Source organism: Protopterus annectens, chromosome 13.part0, assembly GCF_019279795.1.
Source record: "Protopterus annectens isolate FY-2018-M chromosome 13.part0, PAN1.0, whole genome shotgun sequence".
Classification (NCBI taxonomy): Eukaryota; Metazoa; Chordata; order Ceratodontiformes; family Protopteridae; genus Protopterus; species Protopterus annectens.
Genome location: NC_056747.1, coordinates 201,234,372 through 201,260,532, shown reverse-complemented (window position 1 = coordinate 201,260,532; position 26,161 = coordinate 201,234,372). Strand labels below are relative to the sequence as shown.

At 38.2% G+C, this 26,161-nt stretch overlaps 1 protein-coding gene across 1 annotated transcript in view; it reads right to left on the bottom strand.

Annotated features, from left to right (window-relative positions):
* The window catches only part of AMH (anti-Mullerian hormone), a 279,033-nt gene that overhangs the window by 251,363 nt on the left and 1,509 nt on the right, over positions 1-26,161 (bottom strand). The gene's annotated exons all lie outside the window — the stretch shown is intronic.

The window sequence follows — 26,161 nt, the reverse complement described above, 5'->3', positions numbered from 1 at the left end:
TTATGTCATCCATAGATGCTCTTGAAAGAAAAACTGAAGAAGTTGCCATGGACCTAGTTGAATGAGCTTGTATCAGTTGTGGTAAGCAAATACCTAATTTGCTACAGACAAAAGGCAATACAATTGGTTAGTCATCTGGCTAAAGTTACCTTTGGTTTGCCCAATTCAATTCTGCAAAGGAAACAAACAACTGGTCTGTTTTTCTGAGGTCTTTTGTTCTATACAGGTAAAAACATCCAATAAATGCAACATGTATTCACCCTTTGTTTGCAAAATGGAGAAGAATATTGGCAAATTAATGAATTAATTGATATAGATTCTGACACCACCTTTGGAAGGAAGGAGGCATTAGTTTGTAGTGTCACTCTATCCTTGTGAAATACCAAGTATGGAGGTTTTGAAGACAAGTCTTGAATCTGAAATTCCTCTAGCAGAGGTAATGTCTACTAGAAAAACAGTTTTCCAACTAAGATACATAAGTTCACATTTAGCTGCTGGTTCAAAGTGGGAATGTATTAGAGTTTGCAGTACCAGACTGAGATCCTATGGGGGAGTAGGGTCCTTAAACAGAGGTCTTAACAGTAGAATGCCTCTCAAGAAAGCTTTGCACAGTTGCTGAAAGGCTGCTGAAAAACCTTTGAATCTAATGTGAAAATTTGATATTGCTGCTAATTGAATTTTAATGATTAAGGAACTAGACCCTTCTTTAAAAAGTAAGTCTAAAAACTTGAGTATGTTATGTATCAGAGCTGAAATGGCTCAGCATGATTTTGCTGTGCCCAGTAACAAATCTTTTCCCTTTATGTATGAAGTCTTCTTGTTGAAGGTTTATGGGAAGGTAAAACAATATGTTGGACAGGAGAAGAGCATCAGTTGTCTGGCTATTAATGGAATTGGAGAAATCAGACCAGCCTGAGATTTGAGGTGTTGGGAGGGATCATGCCCATTGGGTGAAACAGGAGGTCTGAAGTCAGATCCAGAATCCAAGGCTGGTGAAGTAAGTGAGGCCAAAGGAAGGGAAACCAAATCTGTCAAGGCCAGTATGGTGCAATGAAGATGACTTTGCTCTTCAACCTGACAGCTTTTTGTAGAAATTTTGGAATTAATAGGATTGGTGGGTAGGCATAAAGTAGTCTGGTGGCCAGTCATGAAGTACTGCATCCCTCTGTGAGTCTCCCTGTGGGAAGATTAGGGCAAAATAGCTTCCGCATTTGTTATTTAGGGGAGAAGCAAAAAAACTGCAGCAAGGCTGGCCCCGTCAATGAAAAATCATTTCCATCACATTCTTGTTGAGAGAACACCTGTGAGGTAGAAGAATGCACCTGCTCAGTTTGTCTGCTCTCACACTGGACTTCCCTGGAATGTGCATTGCTATGAGAAAGTGGTTGGATGAGATCACACATTGCCACACTCTGAGCACTTCTCGACACAAGGGGTATGATCTGGTCCCTCCTTGTTTGTTGATGTACCAAATTACTGACATATTGTCTGTTTGAATTGCAATTGTCCCTGAAGGGAGAGCATCTTGCAAGCCCTGCAACACTAAAAGCATTGCTCTCAACTCTAGGACAATGATATGCAAGTTAGCCTCTTCAGGTGACCAAATGCCTTGGACTGTTTGCCCCAGAAAATGCCCCCCACCCCAACTGGGAAGCATCCATGGTCACTATGGCCTTGGGCTGAGGGGGGAATGAATGGATGGTCTTGTAGAACCTGCTCAGAGTCCACCAACTGAGATTTCTCTTGCATGTCTGAGTGATTCATATCAGAGTTGACAAAGGTTGATAAAGTATCGACCATTGTGTTGCTAGCATCCACTGGAGAATCTTCATGTAAAATCTGGGTAACGGTACTAGTATTATTAATACTGATATTGATCCTAGAGCTTGAAGGACCAGGTGGGTTGAAATCTTGGTACTGCAGATTATTTTTCTGACCTGTGATCTTATAGTGTGAACCCTTGAGGGAGGCAATGAAGCCATTATTGACTTTGTGCTGAAAGCTGCTCCTATGAATTCCAAGTTTTGAGTTGGTTCCAGTTGAGACTTGTCATAGTTTATGGCTATTCCCAAATGAGAACAAGTCTGGAGAACCTTATCTCTTGTTCTTATCAACGGATGCCTGGTTGGGGCTGTAATGAGTCGGTTGTCTAGATATGGAAACACCCAGAATCCCTGCAGTCTCAAGTGAGCTGTTACTACTGCCATACATTTGATAAACACCCTGGGGGCTGTGGTGAGACCAAAGGGCAGAACTCTGAACTGGTAATGACTGGCTCCCAGCTAGTAGCTTAAGTACCTTCTGGATCATCTGTCCATCTTTATGTGATAGGCGATTTCAACATAGACTGGACTTCAATAAACTTACCCCTCCCCACTACTCATATAAACCTACATGGCTTTACTCAGGTAATCTAAACCCCAACTAGGATTGGCAAAGCCACCAAAAAGGAATCCATTTTAGATTGGTTCCTCACTAATCGCCCATCCATGACACAACACTCTGGCATATTACCTGATATGCTTAGTGACCACCTCCCTACATTTCTCCTAAGGCAACAAATCAAACCAACTAAAAACAGCCCCCTCAAACAAATATGCTACACTAAAAACTTCAGATCAAAATATCTAATATTAGCCTAAACCACTACAACTAGTCGCCCCTACTTAACATCCCCCTAGACAAGGCAGTTGACTATTTTAACTCCACATTTCTAGAAATACTTAACCAACTTGCCTCCTCAAAAACTGTTCAAAGTCTGACTCTGTACCATGGCTCACTGAGACTACCCGACTCCTACAAAAACAAAGAGATTAAGCATGGGATACTTGGTGAGACAACAAAACTAATACTAATAGGCAAAGATTTTTTGAATTAAGAAATAAAGTAAAACAAAAAAACATATAGATAAAAAGAAAAGTTACACTAATATAAAAACAAAGCACAAAAATAACCATCTAGGCTACCATAAATAATATTCTCTAGCCAGGCAAAACTAGAAACCCAACTCCAAACATCAACACATCTACAAATAACATTGTGACACAATTCAATGAATATCTTACCACCTTGAAGCTATCAGCAAATTCTCCACCCACAACCCTCACCCACTTAGCAAACTCCACAAACAACCAAAACTATTTCTCCTTCTAATCAGTCCAAACCAGTACAGTCCTCAGAAACCTGTCTAAACTAAAACTCACTACCCTGGCTACTGATAAACTCCCAGCAGAATATCTCCGTATTGCAGCCAAAGCTATCTCATACCCTATCTCTATACTCATAAATAGGTCAATCTCTGACAAAAAGTCCCAATCCTGTGGAAAATCTCACATATAATACCTCTACACAAAGGGGAAACTCAACTGAGTTATCAAACTATCCCCACTTTCAAAAATTCTAGAGAAATGCATACATTCCCAAATATTAAAATTCCTCCTCTCTAATGATCTCCTAGCCAAAACTCCACATGGTTTTCAACCTGGCCATAGAATCACCATTGCCCTTATCAGTTTTACCAATCTCGTTAATCGACAAAGAAATGCAGGCAATCTAGTATCAACTGTCTTTCTGGACCTCTCAAAAGCATTTAATACAGTCTCCCATCGCAAACTACTTCTGGTGGGACCTCTTGTATAACTTTTTTTTTCTAGCAGCTTTTGTATTTGAATTGCTGCTTCCTTCTGACTGTGTGGAACATCTGGGATTTTCCTTGAGACTGGAGGTGGAAGGGAAAAAGTTATTATATAGCCTCTGGAAATAATGCTCTGCACCCAAGTATCTTTTGTTATGCCTAGCCAGGCTGTCTGGTGCAGGGATAATCGACCCCCAATTGCCTCCAGAGGTGGACAATCAGGCCTCCTTTCAGAAGTGATGTCCAAGAAAGAATCTCTGGACCCCTGGATTTACAGGCCTCCTCTACCACGAGGGTGGTGTCGACCATTGGAGTTCCCCCCTATGCCCGGGGATGTTCCTCCACATGTGTATTGCAAAGGACCCTGGGACTTCCTGAACTACATTTTTCAACCACCTCATTGATTCCTTGAATATAATCTCTGAGGGGTCAAAAAATGTACACTCACTGCAGACAGGGTCTTTCCATCCTTCTCACACCTGCATAATGTGTCCTTCACTTTGGGGCCAAACAAAGATGTGCCATCAAAAGGACCATTGACAAATGAAGACTTGAAACACTTCACAAAATCACCTAAGCACATCCATGCATGTCTCCTGATGGAAATACCTGAACCAGCTGCCCTTGAGGTTTCTTCAGCTACATACAAAATAAACCTCATGGATGAATTCAAAATAGATTGAAGGGTAGCTAACCGAGAAGTCATGGATAACTAGACCTTTGCAGAAATAGATCCTGAGAGGGTATTTGACAGTTTCTAAATGAAATCCCTCTGTAACCTTGAAAAATGTGCCAAATAATTTAGCAACCTTGAGGAAAAGGTCACTGAAGCATAGACATGCTTCTCAAACCTGTCCATTGCCCTAGACTGTTAGGGGGGTTGAATAAGAGAACTCTCTTCTGCAAGTTCCTTTTTGGTGGCTGCCGCCATGCCCATGGCATCAATGGGCACTTCTTTAGCCCAAAACTCCTTATCCAAAGGTGGTGTCATAATCTTGTCCACTCTCCTGGGTATGGGTTCAACTGTGTCAGGTTCCTTTCACTCCCATTGAGAGACCAAATCAATAAGCTGTTCGGTGAGTGGAGTAACCCAGAAGGTAGACAGGCCAGTACTGAAAGCCTCCAGGAATACTGACTCCTCGGATGAAGAGTTGCTGGATGTCCAACCACCTCTCTGTTTTAGAACCTCAAGGATCCCTCTGAATAAGACATCTTCAGGAGATGACCATGGGGACCCTATACCTTCATCAAAGTCCGTATCCTCCATGACTGACTCTTGAGGAGAGTCTAAGTGCTTCCTCTTGCACTTCTTCCTAGGGTTCTCTTCAGTAGGGCGCTCTGTGGAGGTATCAGACGAAACTGTAATACCCTGCTGAGAAGTCCAGGGGTCTAAGACTGGCTGTCCCTGTGGTAAACAGTGATGAGACCCCAAGCGTAGAGGCATCAAGGCAGAAGGCTGAAGATCTGAGGAGTTTGTATCAGTCTGTTCTTCCACTGCAGAAAACACCCTCTTCACAACCTCAAAGGCTGATCATCCTGGAGAAAGAGAAGACATCAGCTCCAAAAAGACAAGCTTTTGGATTGCTGTCCTCTCCCTCTCCAAAAGCAATCTCCCTGAGGAGGAAGCCAGGGCTGAACTATGCAGTGCCGAAGCTCCGAGGTGCAGTGATGGCTCTGACAACTTCAGAGCCGACTCCAACATCTTGGATCTGACAGGGAAGCTTCGGCTCCAAGAGTCTTCTGGATCCAACAAAGCCAGCACTCCTCAGACTAAGGGTCAGATGCAAAGATATTGCTATCCTCGGATCCAAGCCAGACAAAGCTGGAAGGCTCTGAGCCAGAGACTCTGAAATAGTTGAAGGAATCTGAGGAGGAACTTAAAGTGGAAGTGTAGTCAAAGGACAGACATCCTGACTAGAAGAGGTAGGAGACAATAAGATACCCATCTGACTGTGCGCATAGAGGATCTTCTGCATCACTCTTTCCACATCTTCTTCCGTCAAACATCTGGAAGAACGAGATGAAACAATAAAAGGAGACTTGGATCGGTGTTGCTTTGAAAAGGGTGAGGGTACCATTGAAGGCACCAGATCAATCTACGGCTAATATCTTGCCATGGGAAGAGATATAGGGCTCGAGGCGGTCTGATCCAATCCCTTTTTTGTCAGATCAGAGGTAGTCAGGTCCATCACCTTTCTCTTTTTTCGGATCCGAAAGTGAGGAACTTTTGGATCTTACCAGATCCAGCTTATGCCTTTTCCTAGGTGGCTCCAAATGATGGTTTCAGAGATGAAGGTTTCAACTCTTTACTTTTGGGGGATAGAGTCCCAGATATTGCCTCTCTAAAAGGAGATGGTATTAAACCTTTCAATACAGGATTATGTTTTCTTTCCTACTAAACACCTGGGACTGAAACCATGGTAAATTGAACAGTCTTCTTGTAAATGTAAAGCCCAAGGTCCCTGTAAACACACATAGTATGGGCATCTGGCATTGGTAATTTGTGCCCGCACTTAACACACTTTTTAAACTCAGAGGGGCCTTTTTCCAGTATAATACTAACGACTATATCGAAATAAAAATTTAAGTAAGAACATTTTTTTTTTCGGTTTAGAAAGAAAAAAGGGGATGAAGAAAACTACCAGTGATGGTAATAAAAGGCTATACTAAGTGCAGAAAGGTAAAAAAGGAAGAAGATTACTAATGATAGTAATTCAAGAAGTATAGACAGTACGATAAACAAATTGAAAGTACTATTACCAACTATAGTAACAAGGAATTACAATGTCATATGAAGGTAATGGACAAGAAGTAGTAGAGATATTAGAAAATATATGCAATTGGAAGATAATTTCACTTATCTGAAAAAAGCTCGAAAGCAAGGTCAACAGTGTCTTTCATGGAAAGTGGCAAACGAGATCTGAGGTAACTTAGGGTTGGTGCATTATGGGTAAGGGAGAAACTCAAGACATTTTGGTTGCCACGAGATTTAGTAATGACTGAGTGGGATCCAAGGATCGGATCCAAACCCATCAGTTGAGGATAGAATGAAAACTGATAACATCAGATCAAAATGTTTTATAAGATGTGACATAGGCTCAAATGGATATGACAAGAAACAACTGTATAAGAGATCAACCTGCCATACAGTGTATGCATGAAACACAAAAGCTGGAACTAGACATTTAACAAAAAAGCTGTTATACATAAAAGGTGGGAATAATAACTTTTTAATACAATGATGCTTTCTGTAATGTCTTTAAATGTCTTTAGATGTAGTGGACTCACAAATAAATACAAAAAAGAAAGAGTAGTGAACTATAATAACAAAAATTCAGAGTGAAAATAGCTATGCTACAGGAGACACACTTGAAAAGAAATGAATACATGAATTCGATAAAGAAATGTTTTCAGGGTGGTTATTCAGCAGAATACCTGGGACAAAAGAAAACAGGAGTACTTATATTAATTGCAAAAGGAGTTCCAATAGTAATAGAAGAAGATAAAAAAGATAATAAATGTAGATTTGCAGTACTAAGTGGCTACTGGCAAGGGAAGAGTATTACACAGGCATGTATTTATTTTCTACCTAAAACTGCTATAATGGAGCTTAAGAAAAGTCTGGGAGAAATAACCAGCTTTCAGCAAGGAATAATACTTATAGATGGGAACTGGAATTTGATTTGCAACAGTGAAGAAATGTCTGAGTGGCGAGAAGGGAACATATAACAAAAGAGGGTGGGTTTTTGAAGAAATTTATGAAAATATTTGGCATGGAAGATGAGAATTCGGTACTAAGAGTTCGTAGTGAATTTACATAATATTCCCCAAGATACAAAATCTAGGCAATGCTAGAATGAGTTTACACATCACAGTAACATGCATTTAATTGAAGTTCTTGATATGCACTCAATAACTATTTCAGATCATGCACTAATAATAACTAAAATAAAAACACAGGGTAATGAAATAAAAATAAGACACCGGCACTTTCCCAACTATCTGTTGAAAAGAGAGGAATTTAAGGGAGGGATAGTGGAAATTATTTGGGAGCTATTAGAGAATACAGAAATTTCTTCTGAAAATAAGAGAAAGGGATATATGGTTAAGAAGTAACAAGAATTATTTAGAGGGACTGACAAATGTTAAGGTACTGCAAAATAGGGGGAATCTCACAGAGCAAGAACAGGAGCAACTGCAGAATGCTAAACAAAAAATAAGGGATTACCTCAATAACTTGCATGAATAATAATACCTCTAGAGCACAAAACCTTTTAGCAGAACAACTCAAACAAAAGGAAGTAGAAAGGTCGTTGCCAAGCTTAAGCAGCCTACAACAAGAACGATAACAGTAGATCCTGTAGAGGTATTAGAAATATTTAGGAAATTCTATGAAAGTCTGTATAAAGCAGAGAAATATGGAAATCAAGAAAAGGTACAAATGTAATTGTTTATGGAAGAATTAAATATACCAAAGTTAGAGGTAGATAAGGCTCAGCTACTAACAGGATAGGAGGAGATGAGATAAAAATGGCGATGTATAACCAATCTACAGGAAAGTCCCAAGGAATAGATGGTATTCCTGTAGATGTTTGGAAGCTAGGAGGGAAAAACTGATAAAGATCTGGAAGATTTTGTTTAACAGTATTTTAAGAGGAGGAGAAGTGCCAGCATCCTGAAAGAAAGCGGTGGTAGCTGTAATATCTAAAGAGGACAAAGAGCCAGCTTCATACAGGCCCATGTCAATACTAAACCATGATTATAGAGTGTTTATGTCTTTAATGGCAAAAAGAATGGCAAAAGTGATGCCAAATAAACAGATATGGATCAATATGGTTTTGTGGAGGGAAGGCAAATATTCAACAACTCTAAAAGAACAGTGATGATCCAGAGGGAAGCAGAATGTAAGAAAATACCACTGTTGTTGTTGGGTCTTGATGCAGAGAAAGTGTTTGACAGAGTAAGATGGGATTTTATGAGGAGGGCAATGGAAGCATTTGCATTCCTTGATAAAATTATAAGGTTGATTGGAGGATATATGAGGGATTGGAGGTGAAAATTAAAGTGGGCGGGCTCCTTTCTGATAATTTCTGCTTGAGCAGAGGAACCAGGTAGAGGTGTCCTCTTTCCCCTTTGTTATTTGTGTTATATTTCAAAACATTGGCAAAGAAAATAAGGGAAATTTAAGGATATAACTGGTATGGTAGTGAAGAAAAGCCATCTGTATTTGCAGATATTATTTTATACCTGATAAGACCAGAAAAGGACATTACAGCATTGTGGAACATTTTGAGAGTTTCAGATCTTTTAGGGATACAAAATTAATGAAGCTAAAACAAAGGTAATAGTGGTAAATTATGTACCCCCACACAAATTGGTTCAGCAATATCCATATTTATGGGGACATGTAAAAATGAAGTATTTATGAGTATGGATTAAAAATGACTCCGGTGTGGCAGCTAAGGATATGTGAGAAGAGACTAAACAAAAGATAATACAAACACTGAGAATTTGGAAGCTCTGTTATATAGCTATGCATAGTAAAATACAAGCAGTTAAAATGTTTTAGTCCCTTTAACCTTATACACAGGTCAGACATATTTTTATCAAGCAGATAAGTTGTGGATAGCAATTAATAAAGAGCTGAAGGATTTTATCTGGGAGGGGAAGATGGCAAGAGTGAAGTGAGATAAGTTGATTCTTCCATTAGAACAAGGCAGATTGGGATTACCCAATTTGAAGTGGTACTTCAGAGTTACACAGTTAAGACTCCTATACATAGCACAAGCAGAAACCTACAGTTCAAAGGGGAAGTAATGATGCTGAAACAGGCGGGAAGCTCAAGATACAAGGAGAGACTGGGATTTTGGATGCAGACCTTTAAGGAGAATAACAATAATCATACAGAATATAACATTCATAAAGTAGCAGAAAATATTTTAAGGACTAAGCCAACACAGGAATGGAGAAAGGAGATTCTGATTATAGGGATGACTGCGATTAGGAATACAGACCATAGGAAAGAGGGAGCTGGGAATTATTGGAGAAAACTGGAAGCAAGTAACTAGAGAGGGAAATGTAATAGAATGGGAAGACGCCAATAATTTATATGGACTGCAGGTTTGAGATTGCCTTCCCTATCAAGGATTGATATCTGAGTATAGGCAAAGAGAAAGAAATAGGGGGGTTCTAAATGAAAGACCAGCGCTGGCAGTTTTTAATAGACTCTATAACTGAAGCTGTTGTTAAAAAGGAATAATTAGTACAGCATATAAAATATTGTATGACAACTATAAGACTCAATCAGGGGAGGTTTGAAAAGATTGAGAAGAGAGACTGGATAAGCAATTCACAAAGAAACAATGGGGGGATATATGTTTGTCCCTCAAACATGCAATAAAATCTAAAAAGATTTAGGAATTTTGTTTGGAAATGTATACATAGATATTTTTATACCCCATGTAGACTCCAGAGTATTTTTCCTCATTTAGACAGAAAATGCTTTTGGTGTGATGGGAAAGAAAGAGGTAAATGGGAACATATTTTCTGGGGAGTGTAATGAGTTGGCAGACTTTAAAGATTTCCTGTAGACAACTCTATCAGAGATACTGGGTGAGCAAAATGGTATAACTAAGAAAATGATTTTTCTCAGCTATGATACAATTTCAGAATTGCCTAGACATTGTAAAGCCTTGCTGAGTCTAATTAAGATGGCTGCCAAAAAAATCAATTCCTAGAAAATGGAAACGAAAGTGTAAACCAACTGTACTAGAAGTAATGAATATAGTAACAGAGATAAACAAATGGAACAGGGATCTTTAGAAAGGGGTAGGAGCAAATTATATAGGAAAACATGGGGATTGTGGGAACAATGCATACAGGGGAGTAATGAGGTTTAAAAGAAGGCAGGATTTGAATGAGCCATGTAAGGTTTGGCTGACAATGACTAGGTAGATTATAGGTAATGCATAATGTTTGCAACTAAAACTGCCAATATGGTTTGTGTTATAAAATGCTTGCAACTAAGATTACGTCGATATGGTTTGTTTTCATTTATATAAATGTATGCTTACCTATGTCATAAGTGATAATTTAATAAAGATGGTTCCTGTTTAAAAAAAAGACAGTAATTAAGGAGGCAAAACATTTTGGAAATGAATATGACAGCTGATGATAATTTGATCTTCTGAACTGCATGCTTCACTTTTATGTATATGTGAGTGTGTGTGTGTGTGTGTGTGTATATATATATATATATATATATATATATATTTTTTTTTTTTTTTTTTTATTCTCATAAATACATGCTTACATATGCATACATATACACATGGTTCAAGAGTTCAGCTACTTGATAGCTTTTTTGCATTTTTTTTGTATTTTTTAAATATAGATACATGACATAATTGTATTTTTTAAAACATTAAATTCTAAAACGCTTATTCTAAGGATGTGGGGCTGGATAGTTACCAAGTTTCCTGGTGGAGTGCACTTTACAGTCATTATTTTTGTCTTACACTGATCATCCTGATATGCATGTTTTCATAACAAACAATAAAATATAGACTTTGACCCACTAGACATGGCCATTATCGTTGCAAACAAATGTATTTCAAATATCACCACTGAGATTACGATACAAAGCCCTGAAATATCTGACTTTCTTAATATCCCAATCATTTAATGAAAGTGTTAACCAACATCAAACATACCTCCTCCACTGCATCTGACAATATAACTGGTTGCATAATTAATGTTGTTAAAATGCTATGGCAAACGTAATCCTTAAAATGTTTTATCCTAAGTTTAGCTACTGGTTTTGTCCCTAATGAATGGTGCACTGCATAAGGGTGGCTTTACAACCATCCTGAGGAATTGCAGACCTGTCAGACCGATCAGCTTTACAAGCCTCATCTGCAAAGCTATAGAACATATCGGGTCTATATCACAACGTTGGACTAACAAAAGTTTGATTGTTCTAATATCGAACCCTAAAGACCAAAACCCAACAAAACCAAAAACACAGAACAGCGATTTTTTTCCCAGGGAAAAAAAAAATCGCTGTTCCATGACAAAAAAATAAACAAAAACTTAACCTTAAACTTAAACTAAAGTGGGGGGGGTTTGTACCCCCCCCACTTAAATATACCAACTCCATGATCGCACCACAGTGGAAGAAACAGCAAAGCCCCGAAAACGGCCCACCAATTTTTTTCCCTGGGGAAAAAAGTCGATGTGCCGTGGCCTCGCTATTTTCAACTTTCGAAATTTGGGGTTCGATATTACAAAGTTCAAACTTATTTTAGTTTGATGTTGTACTATAGACCCGAACATATCATGACTGACATTATAAACCACAATATCAAGAATCTTATTAGACTTTCATACCCACCAGTTTGGCTTTTTGAAGGGTCAGTACTGTCTGTTTAATCTGGTGAATTTCTTCAAAGGGGTTATGGGGACTGTACAGTGGCCATGCAGCATACACAGTGTATCGTGATCTGGCAAAGGTCTTCAGTAACACTCCCCATGCTAGCATCATACAGAAGCTAAACACCTTAAAAACAACCCATGCATGGTAAGATGGACAGCAGACTGGCTAAAATACAGAACTTACACAGGGCAAGTTGTATGTGCCTCATCAGAAAGTATGAAAGTGACCAATGGGTCCCTCAGGGCTCAGTGATGGGACCTCTTCTTTATCTTTTTCTTTCTCAGATCTCCAAGAAGAGAGCTAAGACCTCTGACTAACAAAATTTGCAGATGACTACAAACTGGGGGTAGTTGCTAAGTCACCATCAGAGACTCAAACCCTCCTGAATTAACTCTCCCATAGTAATCTCGTTATGTATTAAAATGGGCTGAACTAACTACTAAACTGTACGGTGCCAGCACTTTTGGTAGACATGCCCTCCCCTCATCATATTTTACAGACAACAGGCCACTATAAAGTAAAAATGTAATCAGGGGTCTAGGAATTTGGGTTGATTAACCTGTCTTTTTGACCACCATTTATAATGGTTGTCAGAAAATCCTTTTAGGTAGCACAGCTAAGTACCAAAGGAATATCATCAAGGTCTATAGAGGTAATTACTCCATTATATTTATCTTTGATTCAGACTAAATATCAAATACAATGCCCCTTTCAGGATGTATCTCACTAAACATATTAAATAATTAGAAAGAACCCAAAGGTTCCTAATCAAAAAGATCACAGGCTTAAAATCACTGAGCTAATAAGAGAACTGGGAATTCTATCCCCATATTCAGTATCTTACAGACTTTTGAGGGGGAAGGTCTCTGTCTCACTTACTGCTCACATGGAGGCCTTGTTGTCCTTGGACCTCCTATTTCCACAATTCCAATATCTCCATCACTACTAGAAACAGAGATATAAATCATCACCATAAGATAAAACACCATGTAGGGAACATGTTTATAACCCAATGTCTTCCACACCTTTAGAATAAACTTCCTCTGCATGTTAAGCAGCGCAACTCACTATCTTTCTTTAAACATAACTTAGATGACTGCATGAGTAGCCACAAAGTTACTCTGGGATTGACTAGTATGGCTGTCCTGGAGAAAGGAGGTGAGGCATGAGGGAGGTTCTGGCAAAGTATGTATGGTAATAAAGACTTAGTGACCTTGGAATATCTAGGAGATCTATGATACACAACATTACATAAGAGGACAGCTAGGCAGCTGAAAGACTTGTCAAAGGACAGGGTTGGCAGACTAAACAGAGATGATAACTCTGCAACTTTCCTAGGCCATGATCAGCTTGACAAAGTCCTAGTAGGCTACAACATACATACTGCATGAACCTTTGATCTGCTCAGCATATAAAAAGAGACAGAAACAATCAAAAAGGCACAGCATTGCATAATCAAAAAAGTCGGGCAATCTTTACAATTGAAGACTGTTTCCATGTTCACTGTCCTAAAGTACAAGAATTATAAAGGGGAAAAATAACAGCTTTATGTTATACTTACCCATGAACAAATTTTAGTGTAGTGTGTTTAGAAATAATCATTTATAGACAATTCTTGAAGGAACATATTTCACAGAGGCAACTGAATCCAATAAAAAATGTTTAAGTGAAGATCATGAGTATACAGATGGCATCATCTTTAGGATAACCTTGGCTAAACCGTATTTTACCAAGCCAGTAAGTCAATACCCTATCTTGTGTAGTTAGAAGAAAATGTCTTCACATTGCCACATGTTTGAAATGTGTATTTATTTACTCCCTGTATACTAGAAAATAAAGCATTTTGAGGACAGTATATACTCTGAAATTTATATGCTATTTTTACAACATGGACTCCATAGACCTATTTTATAAACTGTATTCACAGAGCGAAATAGAATGGATGAAACACTTAAACTCTCCCTACCATATAATACCCTTCTACAGAAAAGAGTACGCTTCCCACTGAAAAATACATTTTATATTTACAAACATCCTGTGTGGAAATTTTATAAACTTACATTTTGCATTAAAAACTTAGTATGTAGAAATTTCTAATGTGAAAGACTACCTTTTAAAAACTCACAACCAGAGAGAGAGAGAGAGAAATATTGATATTGCTGAATTGTATTGTATTTCTCCTTCTTAAGGAATCTGTGCACCTAGTTTATTATCAGTATGGATGAAAGGCTTAACTATAGAAAAAAAGTAAGACATCATAAACGTACCATTTCCATCAACAAAAAAGAAGTTGTAGCTGAGGGAGTGAAGAATAACATCATCTGATCACAGTCGGTGGCCAGGGTCTGATATGTGAAAGTATTCCGTTACATCGATAACCCGGACCTCTGTGTTCATACAGAAAATAAATGCAGATAGAGCTGCATTAGATTTGTATGTAGCCTGTTTTTATTTGACTTTCATTGTTGCCCTCAGTGACAAGGCCGGGTAAAGCAACAAATGTATTCTGTTTGGCTCTGGGATCAAAGACATAGATAATGCCCGAAAGCATACAAATGTATCTCATCGCATAGCTAACTAACAAGCCTTGGCCCATTCCTTTCCTTTCTTTTTCAGCAGGAGCCCACTGCAGATAGGAAGGTTTTGACTCATTCCTTAAAATCTACAAGGCCAGTATATGGGTTATTGAGGAATAAAGTGTAAAATCAGCATTTATAAAGAGTACCACTACCCATTAACTTAGTAAAAAATGTGCAGTTTCCAAATAATTAACCTCTTCTTTAAAGAACTTCTTGTTCACCCAGCAAAGCTATCACTTGCAATTCCATTGTAATGTTTCTGTGTTAATCACAGCTCAAACTCATACTAACAGTCACATACATTTGTTTTATATAAAAGTGTAGCCTGTTGGGGTAGTAGTAGAACTGTAGACATACCTCTCATCTGTCCAGATTTTTGCCTCATATGGTTGGTCTGTTCCAAACAAAACTTAAAATTTTCTGACAAATCATTGAGGACTGATGTGACTAAATGACAGACACTTGAATTTTGGACTTCATACTTTTCAGAAAATGGATGCTAATGCAAAACCTGTTTTTCTGTCACCTGTCCAAGTTTGTAAGAGCAATGTTTAAAAAATTGCCCACATCTGGGGCCTTTATCTCCCCCTTATTTTTGACTTTATCCAGAAATCTTATGCAGTACAGGGAAATGTAGACGGGTATTAAGCAAAGAATGTTAAGCAGAAAAACAACTCCCAGGATTCATGACTCGGGTAAGTGGTTACAAAACAACAAGAGAGTGCTGAACCATGCATATACATCTGAAGTCATGTGAAGAAATGTTTAAGGAGTAAATCAGAGAGTGAGACATTGAAACAGTCATGTAAGGACCCTTCCTCATCTAAGATAGTCGTGTTGTACAATATTATTTTTAAGGATGCTGTCTCAGATAGCATGCAGAATTATCTTTCATGAAACTTTAATGCTAAAATATTAGTAATTTGCCATTACAAGTGAAATGTTCTTCAAATTAAATGCATACTCATAAATCTGATATATCTCAGTAGTTACAGGCTAGCTTTTCAGGCTAGTAATCTGATCCCAGATGCTGTACTATGAAAATGCCATGACACAATTCCATCTGGACAGGTGATTTCACAGTCATTGTACACAATCACCTTAGATAACTTATAGGCTGAATTTTGAAAAACCCGCACCTCAAAATAAAAACATGCTGAAGTTATGACCAAATAGTCAGTACAATTAATTCATATTTGTTTGTTAGTTGGTTAACCAAGTGGGGCCACTGGACACAAGGTCCCTTTTCAGAGGTGATCCTGGAGTACTGTTTGCTGCCAGGGAGTACTATCTGCTGCCTGGGAACACAGACTGGTATGTGGGAGAATTGTCTGCTGTCTATGAGCACAGTCTGGTACCTGAGGGTACTGTCTGCTGCCTGGGAGCACAATCTGGTATCTGGGAGTACTGTCTGCTGCCTCGGAGCATGGTCTTGTACCTGGGAGCACAGTATGGCACTTTGGAGAACTATCTGCTGTATGAGAATACTGTCTGATACCTGGCAGCACAATTTGGTACCCATGAGTACTCTCTGCTGCCTGGGAGCACAGTCTAGTGTAGATTATATTAATAAATCATTGTTTTTAACTTCTTCTTATCCCTGTTTTGGTGAATTCTTTAATTGTATGGTCATGGCAAGGCTGTGCAGCATATTTCTGCATAGATATTGCAAGCCCCTGCAGCAGTTAAGATTCCTGGCTTTCCGGTCTGCACTTTTTTTTTTCTTAGTATACTAATATGGCCATCTTTACTTGCGTCATTAACAATATCAAAGCAAAATGAAGTAATAAGGCAAAGTTTGCCCCAGTAAGGTTAAATGCCACTCCTTCTATACTGGCATAGACAAAGCTTGGAATGTCTTGAATTTAGGCTTGGATTTCCAAAATCCAAGTTCAGTTTGTCTTTGCATTTTTGAAGAACTGGAATGTTAATTTGGCAAACCTTTATAATGAAAATAAAAAGGAATTCTTACAGAAAAGATGACTACAAATATGTTAATAAAACAGAAGAATTAAAAATGAAATATACTACCTGCAATTGTATATTTTGGTTTAATTTTTGGATAAACTGCATGTTTAAGCACTGATTTTTTTTCCATTTTGATCCTACATCAGCATTCTGTATATCTACCCTAGTTTCTTTGGCTATTATTTACTACAACGCATTCCTCTCTTCTTCCTTCTACCCCATGTGGTAACCCACTAAGAATGAAAGTATACTTTACAGTAGCATGCAAAAACAGACCTATGGATTTCTAGTGCAGTGCAATGAAAAATAGTTTTAATCAGCTGCATTAGGGGTTAATAAAATACTTACAAGTCTATTATATTTACAGTTTTCCCTTGGCTTATATGTTGCATAACAAGGCTGTTTGCAAACTTCTGTAAAGTTTTTTTTTTTTTTTTTTTACTATTAATCAGCTTAGATTGCTTTCTTGCTCAGACTCGTCATTTCAAAGAAACAACCAGGAGGGTTTTGAGAAACCCAAATAGTTGTCCTACAAAAGAAAAGGTTACTAGAAATATAAACGTTGTAGTTAACTGCCTAAGGAGACTGGAATCCATGTATCTTCTAATGTGATGCTAGACTAAAAAAAGACATAAAAATGAATAAACTGAGAAGTTGTCATAATCCATAAGGCAGTACTAAAGAATTAGATTATACACAGATACAAGTGCAATGAGGAAGATATCCCTTAAGTGAAATTTCATATTGGTCAGACAACTGAACAGCTTTTTGTCAGTTCCAAAACAGTGCAATAACCCCAGTTTGGAGCATGCCTTGAACAACTGTAAGATGTACCCTACAGGAAAATGAAAGGACCAAGAGACTGACGGCATGCAGAGTGACCCAAATATTCTATAAGCTACCTGGAAAATATCTTATAGACCCCCAACATATTTTTAGTTTCATCTTTTCCTTTATTAGCTTTATTGTGTTCCCTCATCAGCCCTGAGAGACATACTGATAAATAAGGAAATAATTGTTTCTCCCAGCTGGCTAACCTGTTGTTTTCAATAAAGGCAACATTTTTCCTGACAGATTCAAACTACAGTGTTCTCACTCTGCATGTGCAAGGCCCTGAGGCACTGAATGCTTTAATGTACAAAATTACACAGTCAGCTGTGTGGTAGAAAAATATTACAAGTGAAACTGTGCATGTAGCTTAAAATACAGTAAAACTGCTATGGTGAAAAGAAGACTACTGGGAAAATGTAACAGAGCTAGAGTTTAATCCCACTCCTAAAACAGCCTACTACCTCCAAAGGTAGTTATGTTAATATCAGGGTATGAAGATGATTTATAATAGTTGCTGACTGTACTCTCAGCAAATAGCTATTCTGGTGGTGTTTCATTTTAGCTATGGTGGAGTATAGTCAATCTGCAGTGTGGATCTTACGCTGAACCAGCTTTGAGGCGCCCTTTGCTACATGGATACCTTGCCCTGGGGTACTGAAATCAGAATGAACCTCAAGAAAGGGATGCCAAGAATTTTCAAATCAAGTCATTTTGGCACAGAGATGGCTAACTGGAATCTGGAATGCTTACTTGAGGTTATTTTTGTGAGTTTTAACAGCACACACTACAAGATAAAATAGGTTTCAAAATTAAGAAATCACAGGGACCAGTCAAAAAAGAGTATATTTGCTGGGACCAACCCTGCTGACATTGAAAATGGGGGGGGGGGGTTTATAATCAAAGAGGGACAGTTTGTTTGTTTGTGTCTTTCGGCTTTTCCCGGTTAGGGGTCGCCACAGCGGAACTCCGGTCCGCTAATGATTGGCAGTTGATTTTTACGTACCGGCTTGCCAGGCCTGACGCACAACCTTCAACGAAGGTACACCCATTCACGCATGTCTCCACGCAGAAGACGCTCTAGCTGAGAATTGAACCGGACATCGTGTGAGGTGACAACTCTACCGCAGCACCACCAGTTAGTAGTTAGTATTTCCCTATATAAAATCCCCTCACAATTTTGACACAAGGCCACATACACTATTTTTCGACTCTCACAATTAAATTTTCCCCAAACCCTAAAAAAACTCTCTCTTATAAAAAAAAAAACATTTCCCCTTCTATTACATATGGGCATGTTGTCAGTGCCTTTATGTAATATAAGGGGAAATGTTTTTTTTATAAGAGATAGGTTTTTTATGGTTCAGGGAAAATTTAGTTGTGAGAGTACAAAAATAATGTATGTGGCTTTTGAGGGATTTTATACAGGGAAATATGAGAGGCGGTTAAGAGACCGTATTTATGAACATAGGTACAATACCCAAAAGTGTAAAACAGTAAATGCACTTTATAAGCATATTGCTGATTTCCCTAGACATTATTTTAAGTTCTGTGTGACTCACCAGGTTAAACATCAAGCCCGGGGTGGTCCATGGAATGCCACTCTATTTCTGGGCTTAAATGACATTATTTATATTCAACCACTGTTAAAGAGGAAAGCATATATTACATAAATTAATAAATGCATTTAGGATGTTCAGTCTAATAGATTTTATACTTCAGAGTTGTCATTCTGATTTTTAGCCATTGTATCTTCAAGGGTTGTTATTTTGTAACCCTGACAGTGTTTCATTATTGGTGCAATCATTATTTTTTCTGAATTGTGATTGGATATGAGATCTTGCTTTAAGTATATAATCAGGGTGGGTTTTATTGTCTTTTTATCTGATGAAGACTATCTAATTTGGGACAAAAGTGCTTATCATTGTTTAAATAAATTACTTTTGTTTATTTGGTCAGTGCTTGGTCAGTGACATTTTTTGTTGGCCACCAAGCTACCAGACTGCTTCTACCTTGTTCTCTCTCACCTAGGCATTTAAGTTCTGTATTAGTCCCATCTTTAATCTGCAGTTCAAAAACATCTCAGTGTGCGTTATATGAAATTTCTTCCATATCTGTGTCTCCTCATTAATGCTGAATCCTCTCCCAAAGCTGATCAACATTTGTTATTTCAGCAAAAGTAGATCTTACCACCACTAATGAACACAGGCCTTCATCCCTATTGTGACATCCTCAATAAAATTGCATTATGATACGACAATAGGCTTGGCTGCTGAATCTCTGATTCTGCCAATAACAACACACACACATACATACATTTCGCTGAGCGACTATAGGTCCCGCCTACTCATAATCCCTGTAATTCATCTGAGAAAGGTATAGTTTTCTCCAATTAGGTTTAATATTCTCCACACATCTACGTACTGGGAAACATACTAAACACAAAATGGAATACCTCAAGAAATCTCAAATGCATTTTCAAAGACATCCATACATAGGTGTAGTTACTGCACAGAAATCTCCAGTTGTCACTGGGATATGCAATTCTTTTGTGGAGTCAAGGGTCCCAAAAAAGTGCACTTAATCAAGAGTTATCATCATTGATAGCGCCATACAAGCTGGCTAATAACATGTTCCTTTGCTGTGTGCTTATCTTTACTACCATACATTCCTTGGTGATCCAAGACTATGTGTTTAATCTCGCAGAATAAATTACTAATGTGAAGGCCCACTTTTTGGCCAAGAAGACACAGATAGACACTCCCTATCCTTTCCAGCTTTTCCAAAAAAGAATAAAAAAATTTCCCTAAGTTTAGTTTCCTACAACATAGCTTCCTGAAATATACCCTGATGTAAATAATTCACTTCATTCCCTAATATTACAGGTCAGAAATCTGAGTGGAGAGATAATGAACAGCTAAAAATGTATTTATTTTATTTTTATGTCATTTATTTTTTTTATTTTACAATATGATAAACAGGTAGGTGGACTAGTCCATAGACCTTTTTCGGCCATGACACCGGTATAGGAGTATGAAACAATAAATTTAGAGTAAAATTCTTATTCATAGCAAATTAATACAGTAGAACACGTACAGTATATTCTGCTTACAGTTACAATTAGCAAGGTTGGAGAGCAGGATTATTTAAATATGTACAAAAGTAAGGATTACCACGTTTATCTACCTGTCATTATAACCTGCACAACTAACAACTAACCAGTGTCACAGAAGCAGTTGCACTTAGATTTAGATTCATCTTGCAAGTGTTGTCTAAGTTTTTTTTTTGAATGCTGGAAGTATTTCTATATGTTTATGTCATAAGGCAAGCCAGAATGATTAAACTTAGTGAGAAAAAACTCTGTAACAAGCCAAGAGCAGCCATCTTAGCAGGTAAACATCACAAGGATCTAACATTTATCAGGTAGCTCCAGAAATAATATCCAGTTGTTTTAGAAATCAAATATGCAGAATGCAATCCCTTGAAGAAAAATGGCACACGGTGCAAATTAATAGAAAATGCCCACCTAGTATTCAATTCAAAGACTGAGCAATATTATTGACCATAATTATATAGTTAACCGATGAAATAATCCATCTGTACAACAAGCTAACCTCAAGCAAGACCTGTAATCATTTCAAAAAATATATGTGCCTTCTTCTTCTTCTGGCTTTTCCCGGTTAGGGGTCGCCACAGCAGATCACCTGTCCTCTCATGATTAGCAGTGGAGTTTTACAGTGTCGAGTTGCCCAAACTTCCACAGAAGGCACACACATGCACGCAAACATGCCTAGGGCCAGTTTAGAGTGTCCTATCCACCTACAGCATGTGCCTAATAACAAGAAATACTAAAGAGGCAAATAAAAGATGTACTTTTTAAAAAGTATTGTGAACCGTTAGCTTAGAGTAACACAGAACATGTTTGTTTACAGTTAAGACCACTGCCATTAATAATAGAAAATGTCTGAAACAGTCCTTTTATAATGCCAGTGAACCCAAATACAATGATTACTGACAAATTGCTTTGACATTAATTGCAATAACTAACTAAAATGCCCTTGGTAAAGCCAGGGAGTTCACTTTTTCCAAAAGTCAGAGGACCTTGTTTAGTGCAATATTGTAGGGAGGCTGCAGGTGTCCACAGGTTGAACAGTGCACCTGGGACCATACATCAGCCAGTTCCAATCAGTGAACCAACATGTCAGTGCCAGGCAGCAGACATTAATAATCTCCTATCGCACCCTCATTCTTTCCCATCTCATGAGACATGGCTACTTGCACGGATCCAAAAAAGTGGCAAGGGTTGCCTAACTGAGACATCCAACTCCATTTTAACTAATTCACAACATAACCATCCAGATCCAGGAAGTTTAAGTAATATTACAGTTTATTGCTCCATCTGCTTGCCAGAAAATACTGGTGATGCACTCTGACAAGGCTGGAGAATGACGCTGTCCATCACAGCATGATAATACCATTATTTCATTACTTACAGTTGTTTCACTAATAAGCTGGTTACTTCAGCAATCACTAACATGACCTCCGACTGTTCCAGGGTCCACTCTAATGGTTTTACCTCATACAACAAATGACAAGGAGTGAGAAATAAAGAATCATACCTCAAAGTATCCATTTCATCTTCATCAGTGGTCTGAGTGGGAACCTATGTTACAGATAGTGTCTTCCTGGTGGAGTCAGGTGTATGGCTTGACTTGTTTGGAGAAGGATATGTCAGGCTTCAGAGGGAATCCTTTAAATTTTGTCGCATCTGCTGACACGATAGTGTGGTGTATGACAAAAGTGACTCTTCCCATCCCCTGTCTGTATGGTTTCCATGCTCACAGAAGTCTCACAGCTTTTGAACTTGGATGTTTTGGACCTTGAGTCTGCAAATGCTTCCATCCAAGGTCACTACCAGCTAGACTTGCTAACAAAGTAGAATGGAATATTGAAGTCCAGAAAATGTCAACTAGCTGGAGAAAAAGCCTTCATACAGTAAAAATGTATGTTGTAAATTGCTGTCAGCGTATATAGTGTCCCAGAAGTCTTTAAAGAAAGACCCAGTGATCTGGTGTTCCTCAGGATAAGCTTCTCTGTCATTAAATGTCCAGTAAACAAAAGAACAGAAGATGAAGTAATAACGTAGGTTTAAGTTTCTAGCCTAGAAAGCAATCTTGTGTGTCATCTCAATCACAGGCAGTTCAGATCTTCCAAATAAATTCTTAATTTTCTCACAAATATACTGCAGTGAATTATGTCCCTCCACCCTGTCAGGCAAGCTAATAATCTAAAGGGTATTGTGCCTTTCCCTGTTTTATGTGTCTGCTATGCACCTTCATCTAAGATGACCATGTAGTCCATTCTGTGAAATGGGCCTCAAATATAACCATTTATAGCCTGCTGCTCTTACATTTCCACTGCATGAATAGATAACTCTCTGGAAATACTACTCCACATCTCCACACCACAACTGTGGAGGCTGTGGTTTCACCCAATATAGTTTTAACCATAGCTGCTAAAAAACAACATTTTTCATCTTCTGTACTATCCATTGCCATACTCTCTTACATGCAATTCCAACTACAAAATTAATGAAAGTACTTGAACCTAGAAGATGACAGTGGAAGAAATTACAGCAAGGCAGTGGTGAGGTATTCAGTGTGATACAGTTGCAGATAACCGTTAATAAACCAGGTTCAATTTGATTAAAAACAATTAGTTCCCTAGTGTAGCGGAGCTCTCCTATGCAGTAGGTACGTGTGTGTGTGTGTGTGTGTGTGTGTGTGTGTGTGTGTCTACCCCTAACATACACATTTTAGGAGGTCTGGGAGGTTGCTTTCCTTCCTATCAAAGTTGCAGCAAGTTAAGTGCCGAATGCATATACTACGCTTTGCTGTTTTGGTGCCAGACTTTGGAACACTTTGCCCATGTCTTAGCAGTTTGCATACCTAACCGAGGTAGTGTTTCTGTTTAATCTTAGTTTACATCCCCTGGTCCAGAAAGGACCATTTCTTAGACATACAGCTCTGAGTTCCATCTGCTTTTGTCAACAGGCACTGTTCATAATGTAGGTGCACTTCATTTCCTAAGGTGGGCACCCTAAATCAGAAAGGATGTATTTGCTATTAACATCATTTTGAGAGATTTATTACAAGAAAGAGAATCCCATGGTTTTTTTTCTCTTCCCTTCATGAGGGTGATGCCCTTACAGTGTTATCCTGAAGATATTTTTGTTTTAGAAAAACATTTTATCTTTAGGACCAGTAAATCTTGGAATGATGGCTTTTTAATAATAAATAAATGTTGAAGCTTAAAAAAATGCACCTAGACATTTATGTTTGAGTTGTCTGGCTAAGAATATGTTTATATTATGTTGTTGTTGTTTTTATTCTTATTCTAGTTTATTTAAATTGTGACTGTGAAGTTTAGTTCCTCACTTAGAACTGGAGTAGACTACTACCAGGAGGTACTTTGCTGTAAGAGTATAGTGGACCATCTATTAGGATGAATGCTTGCCTGCCTGTCTGTCTGCAGTATGCAGTTTACACATACATTTGTTAAGGAAGAGCAGATATCTGCAGAGAGGGACAATGATATATACGAGAGAGAAAAATAATGTAATATTAAATTGCTGTGTTGGAAAGTGAAGGCAGTGGCACTAAAAAGGAGTATGCTACATTCCCCCAAATATGCACTGGCAGTAAGATTATTGGAGTATAAATACATCAAAGGAAAAAGAAATATGGGAGGGAAAGAAAGGATAATGTTTCCTGGACGTTAGCTACAGTCAGTAAAAGAATTTAGGTGATAAGATGCTCCGCTGCATATACTACCTGCTGAAAGGGAATCAATATTTAAAGAGTTACAGGGATATGGGCGAAGAGCAGCTGGGACTGAGATATTAATGTTCATAGGCATACAGTGCTAAAAAATATAAGGATGAGTAGGGGAAAAGGGGAGTGATCATGCATAACAGCGACTGAATAAACAGAAGACGGGATGAAAGTAGAAGCAGAAATGAAAAGATCAGCAGTGCAGGAGTGGTCTTGTGGTCTTCATGTATTTATTTCTGTATTTGTTCTCCCTACTGCCAACCACCCATCAAATAACCCATGACCTGAACATCGCATTCTTTATTCTTTGGATAAGAGCCACCCTTGGGATGCCATATCCAGGCATCCATCGGCATCGCAGTTGTTTAAACATGTTTCTAAATGAAATAAAAGTGTGCACCAGCAGAAGATGGATGTTTTTCAATAAAATGTTCTGGAAAAACAGGAGACGTGATCCAAGAAATTGTGAGTTAATATGAAAAACTACAAAGTAGGGCATTTTGAAAGGAGGAATCCAAGAAGCTATTACTGTAAGGATGGGGGGGAGGGTGTCCGCCTGTGTAAGCATTTGATGCAGTGAGTATGGTCAGGATGAAGAAAAGCACAATGGCTAATACAAACATGGTGTTAGATAAAGAGTACTACTGGAACAAAATAAGTACTACTGGAACAAAATAAGTACTACTGGAGCAAAATAAGTACTACTGGAACAAAATAAGTACTACTGGAACAAAATAAGTACTACTGGAGCAAAATAAGTACTACTGGAGCAAAATAAGTACTACTGGAACAAAATAAGTACTACTGGAACACAAAATAAGTACTACTGGAACAAAATAAGTACTACTGGAACACAAAATAAGTACTACTGGAACAAAATAAGTTAACAGCTTAGAGACAATAAGACAGGAAATCAGTGAAGATGCAGTTAGGTTTGAAATGACTGAATTATGAGAGATTATTTGAGAACCGCATTTGGGTTAGCATACGGGATATGAAGGACAATGAGGTATTTTATGGCTGTACAAAAAGGTACAGGAAAAGAGCAAAAAGAATACTCTGAAAAAATGTCATGGGGGGGGGCCTTCAGATATGAACTCTGGAAAAAATACTGTTTTACAGAGAGTGATGAGCATGTGAAACTGCACGAGAAGACTGCTGTTTTCTCCACAGTTAAGGTGTTTACAATGGCACAACACAAGTTAAAGCAGAAAGGCATAGCTTCCTAGAGAGTTAGATGCTTTTAGCATATTATACAGACAAATGTATCCTTCCTATGTATGTATCCTTTCAGTTATAGACACACGTGTATAGCCATGCAATTCTGAAAGGTTATCTCTGAACAGTATGCTTATTAATTCCTGCTTTGGGAGAAGTGGGTAGGATGCAAAGAAGGGTACAGAATGAAATAGTCCTGAAATCCCTTCCAGCCTTAGACTATTATACAACAACAACATTATAGCTTTACTACCATTCAAATATGTAATCACAAATAGAAGTGCCTGGACGGTTTGCCATGACAGTGAAGATCTTATGCCTGAAACATTCAGTTACTCCACATTCGGGTTTTGATATATCAGGCTGGGAATAAAATGCTCTTAAGTAGGAAGTTGTAATTACTATAAATGGACAAGTTAATGACCTCATCCTGAAAATGGGTAGTAAACAAAAAAGTGGTGCAAGGTGCATATATGTTCACCGGCAACATACACAAAACAGTTTTCTACAAATGGCAAAGCTACGGGTTATATAAATCTACCAGACACTCAGCTACGAAAGGGAAATGTCATCGGATAGGACTGCTTGGTGCATAGTTTCAGTCTCTGAATTTAAACCAGTGCACAGACACACACGAACATATTCACACACATGTCCACACACACAT